Genomic DNA, 11,284 nt, shown 5'->3' with positions numbered 1-11,284 from the left:
TTTTTTTTTTCCATGAGGCATTTTATTGGTAAATGTATGTATTACATCCCTAGAAAAAGAATCCCAGGATTTTCCCTCCTGTGTGTTTTCGTCTTGCTTCTTCATGGTCCATGATGCCAGCTGAGGTTGTCAGTACAATGAAACCAAACTGGCGGGATGGAAGCAGGTTATTCTGCCATTTTTCTAGATCTTTGAGTTGCACATCAAATCTGGGGCTGATCACTCCACACTTGTTTAGCCTGCCTGTAAGGTTCACAACAATTTTCCCAGCTCTGTGATCATCAATGATTTCAAATTCGCCAATGTAACCATGCTTCATCATCACAGTGAGAAACCAGACGATGACTTTGGAGCACGGCCTAATAAGCACCTGGCGTTTGCCTCTCTTTTCGGCATTGTTGATGCTCTTGAGAGCATCAGCCAGGACATTCATGTGCACCATTGTGGCAGTGCGGAAAGATGGCGGAAAGAGCCACTCTTTTATTTTTTTACCATAGATTATTTTTACCTATTCTAGAACTTCATATAAGTAGAACCACTTAAGTATATACTCTTTTGCGCAAGACATCTTTTGCTCAATATGTTTCTTAGATTCATCGATGTAGTTGCATGACTTAGTGATTTGTTTCTCTTTATTGATGAATAGTAATCCATTGTACAAACATATCAATTTGTTTCTGGTTGATGGACACCTTGATTGTGTTCAGATTTTAGTTATTATATATAAATCTGCCACGAAGATTTTTGTGTAATTTTTTTTCTGAGCATATGCTTTCATTTCGTGGGGTACATATGTAGCAGTGGAATATGATCGCTTACTTTTTTATTTTAAAAACCTAAGTGATCATGTCACTCTTCTGCTTAAGACCTCAAACAACTTCCACTTAGAATAAAATCCAAATTTCTAATTAAGCTGCTTTACTAAGTCCTCTATGATCTGGGTGCTACCTATTTGTCCAACCTCGTATCATTCCTTCTCAACCACTACAATCCAGTCAGTGGCCCATAGACTGGCAGTTTTCTCCATCTGGAATGCTTTTCCTCCTGTTTATCACATAGAGTATTCCTTCTGGACATTTAGATTTTAGCTGGCTTGTACCTTCTCTTGTCACACAATCTGAAGCAGACATGACTTTAATTCTCTACATGGCATTTCATACTATCTGATATTCAGTTCATTCTTTTTTTATGTGTAATGTCTGTTTCTCCACGCTAAAATGTATGGCCCAGGAGAGCAGGGAACTAAAATGCATATGAGAGGCATTTGGTAAATATTGGATAGAAGGATGGATGAATGAATCTTTACAGACTTTAAGTAACACCATACAAGGATTGTATTTCAAGAAGTATTTCCGTTGGTTCATCAGATTTCTGAATTTGGACATGAGTATTATTGTTTTCCTTAGCTTTAAAGAACCAAGTTTAATTTAAGAATACTATAATTTCCCCAGAAGTTAGTTTAGATTTAGGTAGGTAAAATCAATACAGATATTCTCAGCTAGCTATAGGACAGACTCTTCATTCCAAGAACTCTGGTAAATATAGAGTAGTACCCCTAAAGGCTTCTTAATTATTCACTACTTTTTATCTGTAATTAAGCATTGAATGAATGAATGCAGAAATGCAAATCTCCTCAGTGCATATTATGTATGTGGCCATGGACGGTGTTAGAAGAAGGAGGAGAAGTAGACTTGTTCTCATTATTTTCTGTGCACTTTGTGTAGGGAACTAAGCTAACCTCAGGGAATACTAGAAGGGATAAGATCCAATATTTATCCTTGACGGGTTTACATCCTAATTGGGAAGACCAAAAACTATGAAACAATAAATATCAATAAGAGAAACTTTATGGGCCAGGCATGGTGGCTCACGCCTGTAATCCCAGCACTTCGGGAGGCCGAGGCGGATCACCTGAGGTCAGGAGTTCAACAACAGCCTGGCCAACATGATGAAACCCTGTCTGTACTAAAAATACAAAAAATTAGCCGGGCGTGGTGGTGGGCGCCTGTAATCCCAGCTACGCAGGAGGCTGAGGCAGGAGAATCGCTTGAACCCTGGAGGCGGAAGTTGTAGTGAGCCGAGATCACACCATTGCACTCTAGCCTGGGCAACAAGAGTGAAACTCCATTTCAAAAGAAAAGAAAAGAAAAGAAAAACTTTATAATCAGTACCAAATGAGTGGTATGGAAAATAAATAACGTGGAGGTTCATAGGAGACTATACGTACTCATTAAGGTCAGAAGTTTTCAGAAGATCCTTCAGAAAAAAAGACCTCAGATGAGCCATAAAGTGTGAATCTTTCTTAAATAAGTGGCCAGGAGAGGAAAGCTTGTGCAATTACAGATAAATGTCATTAAAAAATGGCAAAGGGGAAGCCAACTAACCAGTCAGGAAGATTGGTGGTCTCATAAGAGTGATAATGCCTTGTTAGGATTCTGTAAAATCTGGTCCTTAGTTTTCCAGTCTAGAAATTCTCATTTTCCTAGTCATCCAGGGTAAGCATATTCTCAGAGAGTTAACTCTGCTAACAAAAGCTAAAAGAGACTAAGATGAAAATTAAAAGACTGTGTATCCATTTACAATGAGAACTTTTCAGTGAGTAGGATGATTGGTTTTGGTATCCAAGTCACCCCTTTCCCAGGATCAGATTACCTATGAAATTGAATTAGTATCAGAACAGTGAATGGTGAGCAGAGTCAAAAGAAGGACCCTTCTCTTATTGTTTTAAATGAGGGGTCTGCTCAGGGTAGAAACCTGACAAATGTGATCAACATGGAAAATCATTTAGAAAAAAAATCAAACTTTTAGAGACAGTAGCAAGACCACTATTACTTTTTTCACCCAAAACCAAGACTGCATGTGTCATTTAAATAAAATCTAAATGATAACTCTTTTATATATTTCTCTCCATTTTGCAAGGTTTATGGTATATTAATTTTCCTAGAATTCACAGATCTGAGTATAGTTTTGAAAGAAAATGAAAGTTAAGGAAGTATCCCGCTTTAGTTTCTGTTTCAGTTGCTATTGATTTATCTTTAAGCCTCTGATTATGGCATCAGGCCAAAAAAGACAACCATAAAAAAAGCAACAGTCTGCCCTGACAGACTAATGAGCATAGACCAAGGAAAAAATGCTTTCCTGGAAACTGTTGTGCTTAGAAGAAATTTTCTAAAAGTGAGCAGGAGGACATCAGTGATTTCTGTGGACTGGGAATCCCCTCAGCTGGTGCAGAATATCCCTTGGAAAGTATGGGAGAGGAGGGCAAAGCTTCCCCTTCATAGTTTTCACTCTGAGCTCTCAAAAGATTCCCTGAGCTCACAGGGTTAGGTAATACTGGTTACATACTTTTCAATTACTCATGTGTCTCATCCTTCATAGCCAGCCTAAGCAGAGGGCAAAATGAGTGCTGGTAAAGTGGGTGGTAGACCCTAACAATCATCATGGCGTTGAAGGAGGGAGGGGCTCAGAATAGCTTCTGTTTGGATACATTTTAGGCTATGCAGTGTTTCTGAACTCATGCACTTGAGAGGACTTTTACAAATATGGCAGATTTCATCATTTGGAGGAAGAGACAAAATTGGAGAACACTATAATAAAGTAAATGTGTTTGGGGAAGTGTGGTGCATTTCTTTCTCCTTCCCATAAATAAGATATTTCAACAAAATAAATTAGAATTTTGTGATATTTTGTTCTGTTTTAATCAAAATCTTTAGAAAATGTGTAGTTTTAAGTTTAATTGATTCATCATTGGTTGTCTTGTGAGAAGAGGAATCTTGAGATATGATGTAGTTCAGTAGTGCATGTTATTCCATATTTTAGATTATCGTGTCTGGAATTGGTGGGTTCTTGGTCTCACTGACTTTAAGAATGAAGCCGTGGACCCTTGCGGTGAGTGTTACAGTTCTTAAAGATGGTGTGTCTGGAGTCATTTCCTTCAGATGTTCAGATGTGTCCGCAGTTTGTTTCTTCTGGTGAGTTCATGGTCTCGCTGATTTCAGGAGTGAAGCTTCAGATCTTCGTGGTAAATGCTACAGCTCTTAAAGGCGGCACGTCTGGAGTTGTTCATTCTTCCTGGTGGGTTCATGGTCTTGCTGGCTTCAGGAGTGAAGCTGCAGACTTTGGCGGTGAGTGTTACAGCTCATAAAGGCAGCATGGACCCAAAGAGTGAGCAGCAGCAAGATTTATTGTAAAGAGTGAAAGAACAAACCTTCCACAGCATGGAAGGGGACCCGAGTGGGTTGCCGCTGGCTGGCTGGGGCAGCGTGCTTTTATTCCGTTATCTGGCCCCACACACATCCTGCTGATTGATCAGTTTTACGGAGAGCTGATTGGTCCNCACCATTGCACTCTAGCCTGGGCAACAAGAGTGAAACTCCATTTCAAAAGAAAAGAAAAGAAAAGAAAAACTTTATAATCAGTACCAAATGAGTGGTATGGAAAATAAATAACGTGGAGGTTCATAGGAGACTATACGTACTCATTAAGGTCAGAAGTTTTCAGAAGATCCTTCAGAAAAAAAGACCTCAGATGAGCCATAAAGTGTGAATCTTTCTTAAATAAGTGGCCAGGAGAGGAAAGCTTGTGCAATTACAGATAAATGTCATTAAAAAATGGCAAAGGGGGAAGCCAACTAACCAGTCAGGAAGATTGGTGGTCTCATAAGAGTGATAATGCCTTGTTAGGATTCTGTAAAATCTGGTCCTTAGTTTTTCCAGTCTAGAAATTCTCATTTTTCCTAGTCATCCAGGGTAAGCATATTCTCAGAGAGTTAACTCTGCTAACAAAAGCTAAAAGAGACTAAGATGAAAATTAAAAGACTGTGTATCCATTTACAATGAGAACTTTTTCAGTGAGTAGGATGATTGGTTTTGGTATCCAAGTCACCCCTTTCCCAGGATCAGATTACCTATGAAATTGAATTAGTATCAGAACAGTGAATGGTGAGCAGAGTCAAAAGAAGGACCCTTCTCTTATTGTTTTAAATGAGGGGTCTGCTCAGGGTAGAAACCTGACAAATGTGATCAACATGGAAAATCATTTAGAAAAAAAATCAAACTTTTAGAGACAGTAGCAAGACCACTATTACTTTTTTCACCCAAAACCAAGACTGCATGTGTCATTTAAATAAAAATCTAAATGATAACTCTTTTTATATATTTCTCTCCATTTTTGCAAGGTTTATGGTATATTAATTTTCCTAGAATTCACAGATCTGAGTATAGTTTTGAAAGAAAATGAAAGTTAAGGAAGTATCCCGCTTTAGTTTCTGTTTCAGTTGCTATTGATTTATCTTTAAGCCTCTGATTATGGCATCAGGCCAAAAAAGACAACCATAAAAAAAGCAACAGTCTGCCCTGACAGACTAATGAGCATAGACCAAGGAAAAAATGCTTTCCTGGAAACTGTTGTGCTTAGAAGAAATTTTCTAAAAAGTGAGCAGGAGGACATCAGTGATTTCTGTGGACTGGGAATCCCCTCAGCTGGTGCAGAATATCCCTTGGAAAGTATGGGAGAGGAGGGCAAAGCTTCCCCTTCATAGTTTTCACTCTGAGCTCTCAAAAGATTCCCTGAGCTCACAGGGTTAGGTAATACTGGTTACATACTTTTCAATTACTCATGTGTCTCATCCTTCATAGCCAGCCTAAGCAGAGGGCAAAATGAGTGCTGGTAAAGTGGGTGGTAGACCCTAACAATCATCATGGCGTTGAAGGAGGGAGGGGCTCAGAATAGCTTCTGTTTGGATACATTTTAGGCTATGCAGTGTTTCTGAACTCATGCACTTGAGAGGACTTTTACAAATATGGCAGATTTCATCATTTGGAGGAAGAGACAAAATTGGAGAACACTATAATAAAGTAAATGTGTTTGGGGGAAGTGTGGTGCATTTCTTTCTCCTTCCCATAAATAAGATATTTCAACAAAATAAATTAGAATTTTGTGATATTTTGTTCTGTTTTTAATCAAAATCTTTAGAAAATGTGTAGTTTTAAGTTTAATTGATTCATCATTGGTTGTCTTGTGAGAAGAGGAATCTTGAGATATGATGTAGTTCAGTAGTGCATGTTATTCCATATTTTAGATTATCGTGTCTGGAATTGGTGGGTTCTTGGTCTCACTGACTTTAAGAATGAAGCCGTGGACCCTTGCGGTGAGTGTTACAGTTCTTAAAGATGGTGTGTCTGGAGTCATTTCCTTCAGATGTTCAGATGTGTCCGCAGTTTGTTTCTTCTGGTGAGTTCATGGTCTCGCTGATTTCAGGAGTGAAGCTTCAGATCTTCGTGGTAAATGCTACAGCTCTTAAAGGCGGCACGTCTGGAGTTGTTCATTCTTCCTGGTGGGTTCATGGTCTTGCTGGCTTCAGGAGTGAAGCTGCAGACTTTGGCGGTGAGTGTTACAGCTCATAAAGGCAGCATGGACCCAAAGAGTGAGCAGCAGCAAGATTTATTGTAAAGAGTGAAAGAACAAACCTTCCACAGCATGGAAGGGGACCCGAGTGGGTTGCCGCTGGCTGGCTGGGGCAGCGTGCTTTTATTCCGTTATCTGGCCCCACACACATCCTGCTGATTGATCAGTTTTACGGAGAGCTGATTGGTCCGTTTTACAGAGAGCTGATTGGACCGTTTTGACAGGGTGCTGATTGGTGTGTTTACAATCCCTGAACTAGACACAGAGTGCTGATTGGTGCATTTACAATGCTCTAGCTAGACATAAAAGTTCTCCAAGTCCCTACTAGATTAGCTAGACACAGAGCACTGATTGGTGCATTTACAAACCTTGAGCTAGACACAGGGTGCTGATTGGTGTATTTACAATCCCTTAGCTAGACATAAAGGTTCTCCAAGTCCCCACTAGACTCAGGAGCCCAGCTGGCTTCACCTAGTGGATCCCACACTGGGCTATAGGCAGAGCTGCCTGCCAGCCCTGCACCACATACCTGCACCCCTCAGCCCTGGGGTGGTCAATGGGAACAGGTGCCATGGCGCAGGGGCAGCCCTCCTCAGGGAGGCTAGGGCCACACAGGAGCCCACGGTGTTGGGTGGGGGAGGCTTGGGCTTGGCGAGCTGCAGGTCCCAAGCCCTGCCCCGCAGGGAGGCAGCTGAGGCCCAGCGAGAAGTTGAGCGCAGTGCTAGAGGGCTGGCAGTGCTGGGGAACCCGGCGCACATCTGCAACTGCTAGCCTGGTTGCTAAGCCCCTCACTGCCTGGGGCCCTCAGCGCCGGTCGGTGCTCCCAGTGCAGGGCCTGCCGAGCCCACTCCCACCTGGAACTGGCGCTGGCCGGAGAGCACCCTGCACAGCCCCAGTTCCCACCCATGCCTCTCCCTCCACACCTCCCCGCAAGCAGAGGGAGCTGGCTCTGGCCTCGGCCAGCCCAGAGAGGGGCTCCCACAGTGCTTGCGGCGGGCTGAAGGGCTCGTCAAGCATCGCCAGAGTGGACGCTGAGGCCAAGGAGGCATTGAGAGCGAGGGCTACTAGCGTGTTGTCACCTCTCGTTATCATTCAGTTTTCTTCAACCTGTTATTGACAGTTTGTGAACAATTTGAAGAAGAATGCTAAGTCAGGATTTATTGTATAGAGATAACTCACATTAGGGCATTTCCAATTTAGTAGCAGTTTATTGAGCAGCACCAAGGAACTATGAATACATCTGTACTTATGGTGCCAGGAGTTTTAGGACATATTCTTCTTAGGTACTTAAATGAAACTATGGTTTCAGTGTTATGTGTTAATCTCAGGCTTGCTCAATTTCATTACCAGTTTCTGATAAATAAAATTTGCAGACAAGGCAAGAAGAAGCAACTAATATTGCCTCATTCATCCCTTCTCCAAAAAAAAAACCCAAACAGTTTTTTTGTGTGTGTACTATTTATAATCCACAGAATGTGCTGTCCCTATCATAAAGATTTATAATTGTTGGCTATGAAAATCTTTTCAGAAACAGATACAAAGAGGTATATTAATTCCATGTGGGCATATTAGGTTCCGTACTCAGTAGCCAAAAATAATTAAGTATAATCTTTCCTTTTCTAATAGTATTATCCAAAACTACTCCATTTGTTTGAAAGCTCTTCTTGGCTAATTAGAGGAAACAGTCCTGAAATTTTAAGTCACTGTGGGTGTTTGGCATCTTAAGTTCCATGTATTTAAAATCGAATCTGCAGTATTTTCTGCTAAACTACATCTTCCCCCTCATATCTCTATTTCTGTTAGTGACAGAACTATTCTTTCAGACATCAAAAGTTCAGCCTTTTTCCCTTGTTTCTTCTCTTGTTTTAAAGTTAGATTCAAATCCTTAACATGTTCTTTGTTTCTTTTTCTCAGCTTCAACTTTCTTTTTTTTGATATGGAGTCTCACTCTATGTAGCCCAGGCTGGAGTGCAATGATGCAATCTCGGCTTACTGCAACCTCCGCCTCCCGCGTTCAAGTGATTCTCCTGCTTCAGCCTCCTGAGTAGCTGGGATTACAGGCATGCACCACCATACCCAGCTGATTTTTTGTATCGTTAGTAGAGACGGGGTTTGACCATGTTTGTCAGTCTGGTCTCGAACTCCTGACCTCGTGATCCACCCGCCTCGGCTTCCCAAAGTGCTAGGATTACAGGTGTAAGCCACCATGCCCGGCCGCAGCTTCAACTTTCAAGTCCAATCTATCACTGTCTTGATTCTTTTTGTAGAGTGTGCTTGTCATTATATTTCTACTCTTACCAATATCACCTTGGTTTAGCCCTTCTTCTTTTTATGATAGTAAAATACAAATAACATAAAATTTACCATTTTAACCATTTAAAAGAGTATGATTCAGTGGAATTAAATACTTTCACAGTGCTGTGAAGCCATCACCATAATTTAGTTCCTGAACATTTTCATCATCCAGAAACCCCATACTCATTAAGTAGTTACTTCTCATTAACACCTCCCCCAAGCCCCAGTCAACTAATTTGCTTTCTGTTTTTATGGTTTTTGCCTACTCTAGATATTTCCTATAAAATGGAATCATACAATATGTGGTCCCTTTTGTCTGGCTTTTTTTACTTAGCATGTTTTCAAGGTTCATCCATGTTGTAGCATGTATCAGTACTTCATTCCTTTTTATGGCTGAATATCTATTGTGTGTGTATACCACATTTTATGCATTCACTAGTTGATGGATATTTGGGTTGTTTCTGCTTTCTGAGTGTTGTGAGTAATGCTGCTACGAACATTTGTGTACCAGTTTTTGTTTAAAGAGCTGTTTCAGTTCTTTTGAGTATATACCTAGGAATGGAATTAATGGATTATATAGTAATATATAATTACTATAATTCTGTTTAACTTATTGCAGAGCCAGCCCCATACTTTTCACACTAGTATTTTCCAAAACGTGGGACACTACCATGTACATTGATAATAACATTTAGTATCAGTGAATTATTCTTTTCTTAACTTCAATCCCTCTGATTAATTAAATCAGGGGGAATATTATTTTTTTCATTGTATTTTGTTTTATCGTTACATTTTATTTCCATGGCATGTATTATCATTTCACATGTATAGTAATGAAAGTTTACTTTTCATGCTAATATATGTAAAATAAAGTGGTATATAATGAATATACCACTATACTAAAAATTGTATTATACACCATTATACTAAAAATATAATGAAGATCAAACAGAGAAATGTTTAAAAAAATTGTAAAGATGATATGAGAATGCCTTGAAGTTTTGGAAATACAGACCTGAGCTATTGCAGCTATTGCACAAATCCGAACTGATTTTCCTTCTCCAGTCTTTCTCACTTTCAATCAACCATTCATGCAATTCCCAGAATATTTTCCAATGACTTTGATAGGGTCACTCTCTTCTTCACAGACATTTGTTGAATCCCCATTTTGTACAGAGTAAAGTTCAAGGTTGTTTATCTATATTTTCATGTCTTTCATCCTTCCAACCAAACGAATCTAATTATGATTCCTAAAAATCACTTTATACTTCCTATTACTGTACATTCCCTTATGTCATTCATCTGCTGTAAATTCCTTTTCCCTTAGTTTATATTGCCGTTCAATAGATTCTGATATGCACCAGAAACTGTACTGTTGGCCTGGACTACAATGGCTTTCTTTTACACTTATGAGAGAGCAGATATTAGGCACAGAAATAATTCATTAATTACAATGGCAGTAAGTGGTATGATAGAAAAATAGTGTTATGGAAATAAATAAATAGGACACCTGATCTAATTGAAACTGAAGGGATGGTTTCTTGGAGAAAATGTCATTTAAGCTGAGACCTAAGTAATTAGTAGGCGTTAGCTTAGTGAAGAAATGGACAGAGAGAATAGTATGTGCAAGGTACCAAGGTGGGGAGGATCTTGGCTCAAATATGTTAATTTTCATATTTCATATATTTATTTTGCTATGAAGAACTTTAGGTATATGTTTTCTTCTCAATAATAATGTACTGGCCAGTAATATTTAATATACTTCTTACAAATACCAATTTATCATGCAGCCTTAACTCTGTGAATTTTTTTTTGAGTCAGGCTTTTGCCCAGGCTGGAGTGCAGTGATGTGATCACAGCTGACTGCAGCCTCAACCTCCCGGACTCAAGTGATCTGTCCACCTCAGCTTCCCAAGTAGCTGAGACTACAGGCGTGTGCCACCATACCCAGCTAATTTTCATATTATTTATAGAGATGAATTTTTGCCGTGTTGCCCAAGCTGGTCTTGAACTCCTAGGCTCAAGCCATTCACCTATGTCGGTCTCCCAAAGTGCTCAGATTATAGGTGTGAGCCACCATGCTCAGCCAACTATGTGAATTTTATTTTAAAGAGACTTAAAGAAAATCAGTGTAAGTAGTCAAAGATTAAAGATTAGATTCAAGTTTTTTTTTTTTTTTTTTTTTTTGAGGTGGAGTTTCGCTCTTGTTTCCCAAGCTGGAGTGCAATGGCATGATCTTGGCTTACTGCAACCTCTGCCTCCCAGGTTCAAGCGATTCTCCTGCCTCAGCCTCCCTAGTAGCTGGGATTACAGGTGCGTGCCTCTACACTCAGCTAATTTTTTGTATTTTTAGTAGAAACGGGATTTCACCATGTTAGGCAGCCTGGTCTTGAACTTCTGACCTCAGGTGATCTGCCCGCCTCGGCCTCCCAAAGTGCTGGGATTACAGGCGTGAGCTACCCCACCCAGCCAGATTCAGGTCTTAAAACTATCCAGGGGCCGGGCGCGGTGGCTCACGCCTGTAATCCCAGCACTTTGGGAGGCTGAGGCGGGCAGATCACAAGGTCAGGAGATCGAGACCACG

General features: G+C 40.2%; 1 protein-coding gene and 1 pseudogene across 9 annotated transcripts in view; one reads left to right on the top strand and one right to left on the bottom strand.

Moving 5' to 3' along the window:
- Nucleotides 1-471, bottom strand: LOC108532491 (40S ribosomal protein S15a pseudogene; annotated as a pseudogene). Its single transcript, XR_001886466.1, has one exon. The product of XR_001886466.1 is annotated as a 40S ribosomal protein S15a pseudogene (transcript).
- ART3 (ADP-ribosyltransferase 3 (inactive)) overlaps nucleotides 1-11,284 on the top strand; it is a 106,485-nt gene that overhangs the window by 15,364 nt on the left and 79,837 nt on the right. The gene's annotated exons all lie outside the window — the stretch shown is intronic.

Source organism: Rhinopithecus bieti, unplaced genomic scaffold, assembly GCF_001698545.2.
Source record: "Rhinopithecus bieti isolate Rb0 unplaced genomic scaffold, ASM169854v2 scaffold_8675, whole genome shotgun sequence".
Classification (NCBI taxonomy): domain Eukaryota; kingdom Metazoa; phylum Chordata; class Mammalia; order Primates; family Cercopithecidae; genus Rhinopithecus; species Rhinopithecus bieti.
Note: the sequence above shows the minus strand (reverse complement) of the source record. Positions and strands in the feature narration are given on the sequence as shown.